The sequence below is a fragment of the Coffea arabica genome, chromosome 9c, assembly GCF_036785885.1.
Source record: "Coffea arabica cultivar ET-39 chromosome 9c, Coffea Arabica ET-39 HiFi, whole genome shotgun sequence".
Lineage (NCBI taxonomy): Eukaryota > Viridiplantae > Streptophyta > Magnoliopsida > Gentianales > Rubiaceae > Coffea > Coffea arabica.
In genome coordinates this window covers 31927516-31933508 of record NC_092326.1, presented here as the reverse complement: position 1 = coordinate 31933508, position 5993 = coordinate 31927516, and the positions used below count along the sequence as shown (strand labels likewise).

The following is a 5993-nucleotide window of genomic DNA, read 5'->3' as shown; positions in this document are numbered from 1 at the left end:
ACATATTTTTATGTGTGTAAATTGCCTCCCCCTCATATTGGTTTTGTCAAATATATGTCCTATATATATATTTTTTAAATAATGCCGAATCGAAACAAACAGTTTCTTGGAGACACTAGTCAATATGTACTAAATTAATTTTCTTGCTGGAAAAAAGATAATAATTGCATAAATATGCACTAAGTGCTTTGCACATAGTACTTTTCAACAACATTAACATACTATTTGTTATGTGGCTCAGGAGCAAATGGTCACTAGTCAATATGATTCTCACCATAATGGGGGGCTTCCAGCTGCACCCGACAAGCATGAGAAAATGGAAAATTTTGGGTACTAAACAAAATAGTATGAGACAGAAATTATAGCAGACGGAGACACGTAGTATGCTTCCTTTTGTTGGTGACCTATATGCATATCCTGACATCAATTGGCCAGAAATTTTGGCAAATTTATATTGAAATTTATTTTATTTGATGAAATTGAACCAGCCAATGGGGACTGCATGGCTGAACATTTTGGTTTGTTTGCAATGGACGCATGAGCAATTTGTTTTGTTCTTACTTATTACTTCGATCTGATTCATGACATCCGAAGATGTTGTTTTTTACTTTAAATTTTTATGTTGGATTATGGCGGAGAGGTTGATATTGCTGATATTCAATATTTCTGCGTAAGAAAGCCTCGCAAAAATTACCCAAATTGATGAATTTGAAAATGATGGAGTCCTTGCTGGAATTGCTAAGGTGAAATTACATCATTTATCCACTAGAAACTTAACTAGCAAAGAAGTAGGACAAGAAGGCTAATATTGCTCTAGATGTCCTTGAAGACCATTTCGACATAATTATTACTTTTATTTAATTAAGGGTCTTTAAGAAAAATTGGCCTTTCTGGTCATGCCTAGATACAAGCTACACGAAATATACTAAAATGAAGCTGTAGGAACAAATATCTTCCAAAAAAGTTATAGGAACAAAAACACACAAATATGCAAAGTTGGTTTCTGAAATTGAAACAGATTTGTCTTTTTTTTTCCTTAGTTCATTTCGATTTTGAGCTTCATGCGTTGCATATCATTTAGCTGCAGTTCAATCAATGCAAAAGTGAGTAAACAAATTAAAAGTCATCTCAAGAGGGAGATGAAATATGTATATAACTTGTTTATCAACCTCAGGCTCAGAATGCCTTCAAAATATATGCATGGTTCTTTTGAACATGATTCTGCATGCATGATAGAACAACGGTCTAGGAAGTGCAGTCATGGCAGCAGGTACAAATCCTTAGAACAGTTCCGGGAACATCTTCACAATCTCCCTGTGGATGAAGAGAACTATAGTCATTATTGCACAATGTTCTACAACAGGCATCATCACAGTTTACGTTGCATGGACCTAAGCCATCTATGCATCTTTTAGGTGGGATGGGGGTAGAATGTAGATGGTGTATCACCCACGACCGTTTTGTTAGCTATATTGTCACCACAAAAAATCTTATACTCAGGTTAGCCAATTTTTGATTTATTGCATTTTAGACAAGAAAAATGGACAAAGAGTTAATGTTAACTACGTATGAATACCCATAAATCATTTTCTTTTTTTTTTTTGTTGTGTTTAAGATACAGATGAGTGTAGAAATTGCTCCTGTATGAGTCCACAAGTTAAGCTGTCGCGCCCCATTTTTCGCGATGGAAAAGAAAAATAAAGTGTGAGGTTTATAAAAGATATGATTTTATTTTTAAACAAGTTAAAAGGGACCTAGAATGGGACTTAAAAAGAATGCGACAATTTGGGTCCAAAATTTAGTCTAAAAGGGTTTTTAAGAAAAAAACAGGAGTCGCCACTTGGTATGGAGTTTTGGTGTACCAAGTCACCCAAAAAATAAAGTAAAACAAAATAAAACCCTTTTTGACAACTCCAGGTCTTTGAAAACAAGAGAAAATGGATTCGGGAGTCACGGTTGAAGAAAGGGAAGGCAAAGATTCGATTAACTCAAATCTAAGGCACCCTTTCAACCTAGTCTAAGCTAGTTGCGAGGTTTAGTCAAAATTTTCCTAATCTAACCCTTAATTTATCACATTTGGATGTTTTCTATATGAATGCAAATCTAAAAAATATCGCAAGGGACAACATGTTCATTCAAGGGTTTAATTGAACCAATCGCATTAATTGCGAAGGTCAAAATAAATCCTCGAAGGTGTCACAAGGATGCAAATGATGAAAAAGAAAAGAAAATAAAAGAAAAGAAATTAAATTATATACATATATATAAGTGATCAAAGAAAAAGGGAATGCAACATAAAGGGTACGGGAGGCAAAAAAATTCGTGACATAATTTTCTTATACATGGATTAATAGGGTATTTAAACTAGAAAGTTATAATCACCCATTTCCCATGTTTGAAAAATAATTATCCTAACATGAACAAGCAAATGAACTAGCTTAAATGGGATGCAATTCTAAATGACATGATTAGCACCTATAGCGGGTAGGGGATAATAAAATAGGGAATATCATGCAAATGAGAAAAGATCCTAAAAATGAAAATATGCATGAAAATGTGGTGAATAGCATACAATGATGAATCTAGCGCAAGATGACCTAAAGGGTCTAGCGTTGGACTAGCCCATTTCTAAAAATCCTTGCTAGCGTTGGACTAGCAAGTAAGCGGAGGGAGAAACCACAACTAGCGTTGGACTAGTGTGGTGACGTCATGCATTAACAATTCATAGCGAAACAAATAAAACATAAATTAAAACAAATAAACACATAAGAGCACGTAGCACATAACACGTAAACATAATATCTAGATGCCAAAATCCTAAGAAAAGCAGACAAAACACATAACACATAAGCCACATAAACACGCAACCTATCTATTACATCGGGGGCGCCTAACTACAATCTAGAAGGGAAAAATATAATAAAACAAATCTAATTATCCTATCTATTACATTTTTGAGGTATTTAAATGCCTCTTGAATCATTATAAAAATTAACTAAAACATATATAAGAAAATTTGAATGAATATTTAAATCAAGTAAATAAAGCATATAAAAATATATAAACACATAGGAACAAATAGGAGCACATAAAAGCACGTAATTGACATTGAAATAATAAAATAGGGGTACCTCCCGTTTGAAGTGGTGACTAAATGAAGTCAAATTGTCCTATTTATACTCACAATGAACAAAAGAATCATGGCACCACTTTAATTGAAAATAATAATAATGTTAAAATACTAAATTCACATTAACATGTCAAACGCAAAGAAATTTAAGAACATCTAAAAATTGCAAGTTGAATATGTTCAAAAATAACATAATTAGTTATTAAAGAAAAGAAACAATCATAATAAAGAGAGTCAAAATTCATCAGGGACTGAATTGCAAAGATTGAAAACTTTTAGGGACAGAAGTTATATTTTTCCAAAGTTTAAGGGTCAAAATTAAATGAAAGATAAAATTCAAGGACCAAAGTGCAATTAAATTAAGTACCTAAGTGAAAGGAATTTAAAATATTCTGGGCCGAAGTGAACTACTCCAGAGATCAGGGGCTAAAGTGCAAAATTTGATTTCTGATTGGGGAGAAAAAGGCCATTGGGCCATTATTTATTTCTTTGGGCCGAAAACTACCTAAGCCCAACCGAAAATCCATAGAAACGAGCAGGCCAGCCCGTCATTTTATCACTCAAACCCGACCCAGAAATGCATGGGCTCCAGCCTCCTAGCCCATCCGAAACCCAAAAGAAAAAATAAACCAAAACCCATTTCCAAAACCCAACCAAAACTAACTCTTGGCCCAACCGAAGAAAAAACATTAGCCCAAACCGTTTTCTTTCTTTTCTTTTCTTTCTTTTTTTTTTTCTTCTTCTTCTTTCTTTTCTTTCTTCCCCGTTCGTTCCGTCTCTTCTTCTTCCCAGGCGAGCTGAAGCTTCAGCTGGCGGCCATGGTGGTCGCCGGTGGCGCCGCCGCCGCCGACCGCTACCGCTGGTGACCTCTCCGGTTACCAAAAATCCTCAAAATACACCCCCTCACTCGATTTTTCGCGTAGGTTCCATTTCCGGAGTTAGTTTTTACAAAAGATGATCTGAAAGTGGCCAAAAAGTCAAAATACAGTCCAGTTTTTATTTTTTAAAACACCCAAATCTTTCACCAAAAATCATAAAAAATATATTACAATACTCCTTATAACCTCTATAATACAACTATGATTTTAACTAACCAGAAAACAATAACAAAAGACTACATTAAGGCAAAACAGTCCCTAAAAATCTTTTTTGGCATTTTTTCAAACAATTAATATGCATTCACAGACATCATTTCCTTTTCCTTCATCTAGTTCATGCCATTTCCCAATTTTCAGCAATGCAACAACAACAATACGAGGCAGCCAGCAGAAATGAGAGAAAACTAAACAATGAAGCATTGATTTAACGTGCTAGACAAAAACTAAAAAAAATACCTCAATGTAGGTGTGTGTGAGGTTGAGATGGAACCGAGAGGAGTTGGGGAAGATTTTTTTTTCTGTTCTGTTTGTTTCCTCCGCCCAAGTCCGAGAGAGGGAGAGTGAGGGGTCAGGCTGCAAAATTCCGAGAGTTTCCCTTCCTCCTCTCTCGTGCGTTTCTTTTTTTCTGCCTCTGCCAAGTGAGTCCAGAGGGATTGGAGTGCTTTTTTTTCTTTTTGTGGCTTGTCTTTTTGGTCTCCTGAAACTAGAGAGAGCCGAGGGATGTCTTTTTGGGGGAGGAAGAGTGGAGTGTTTTTGTGTGAGTTGGCCTGTCCGATTTTTCAGAGAGAGCCGAGTGAGGAAATTTTTGTAGCCAAAGTAGCTTTTTTTTTGTCTGTTTTCTCCTCTGCAAAATGTTGAGTGTTGGCAGAGCCGAAAGAGTACATATTTTGAGCCCCAAAGCGCCGTTCCCCCTTTTTTGTCAGTCCCCCGAGAATCAGGAGAGAACCAAGGGATTTTGTCAAATGGATTTAGTTGTGTTTGTTTTTTTTTTTTTTTCTTTTTTTCTTTCTTTTTTTTTCAAATCATGGCTTCTCTCTCTCTCTCTTTTTTTTTTAATCTGCAAAAATGAGACAAAAACATACTTAAAAATGCAAGAAAATAAATTGCTCATCAAATAGAAAATATTCGAAAAAACACAAAATTTGACAAAAATTTGGTGTCTACATAAGCTATATCATCCGAGTTTGATTCTTTCTATAAATTTTCTGCAAGCAATAGGGTTTTTATACATACCAGTAATTTTTGGCACACCCTATACATATGTATTGAAAGAAAAATGTATACATCACTACTAGAAGCTTGAGTAAAGTTATTATTATATTAAAGGTTATCGAGAGAAATAAGGAGAAGGACGGAAATGTGGATTGTTATATATATATATATAGACACACATACTAGGGAGAACTAGAGAGAGCTAGAGGGATCCAAACACTCTGCCTAGCTGTCAGTGTAGAGAGCCTTAAGGAATTACCAATGACTGTTGAGTTGATTTCAGTGGTTATATGCGAAGATTAGTTATCATAAAAGAAAATATCTTCACAGAGAGAGAGAGAGAGTTTACCTGGTGCAAGAAAAAGAACAAGGACAATGCAGAAGGTAGCTTTGGAAATTGCCATCTCCAAGGAGCAATAAACAAAGCTACCAAATGCCTTGGAATCTTTTTTCTACTCGTACCACTAAATATAATGGCATGAGTATATGGTTCATAGTTTCAAATTTTCATTCAATATGGTGGCACCAGCAAAGCATTGAAGCCAGATTTGGAGCATAACTTTACATCACTGTTTGATGAGCTTCTGTCAGTAATAATCATTACTTAGTCAAGATAAAAATTAATTGGTCTTGATTAAATTAAAATAAATCGTATTAAACTATGTCAAATCCATTAACCTTTCGGTTGACAAGTTGGGCCAGTGCCACATGAGTCTCAACATGAAGTTGTAAGGTCCATTTAAACTTAAGTGGATTAATTGATTTTTTAATTC

The 5993-nt window shown here is 35.0% G+C and overlaps 1 long non-coding RNA gene across 1 annotated transcript; it reads right to left on the bottom strand.

Annotated features, from left to right (window-relative positions):
• Positions 1-989: 989 nt before the first annotated feature.
• Positions 990-5010, bottom strand: LOC140013979 (uncharacterized). Its single transcript, XR_011820826.1, has 2 exons — positions 3132-5010; positions 990-1314 (listed from the first exon to the last, which is right to left on the bottom strand). It is a non-coding gene; the product is annotated as an uncharacterized lncRNA (long non-coding RNA).
• Between the last annotated feature and the right edge of the window lie 983 nt (positions 5011-5993).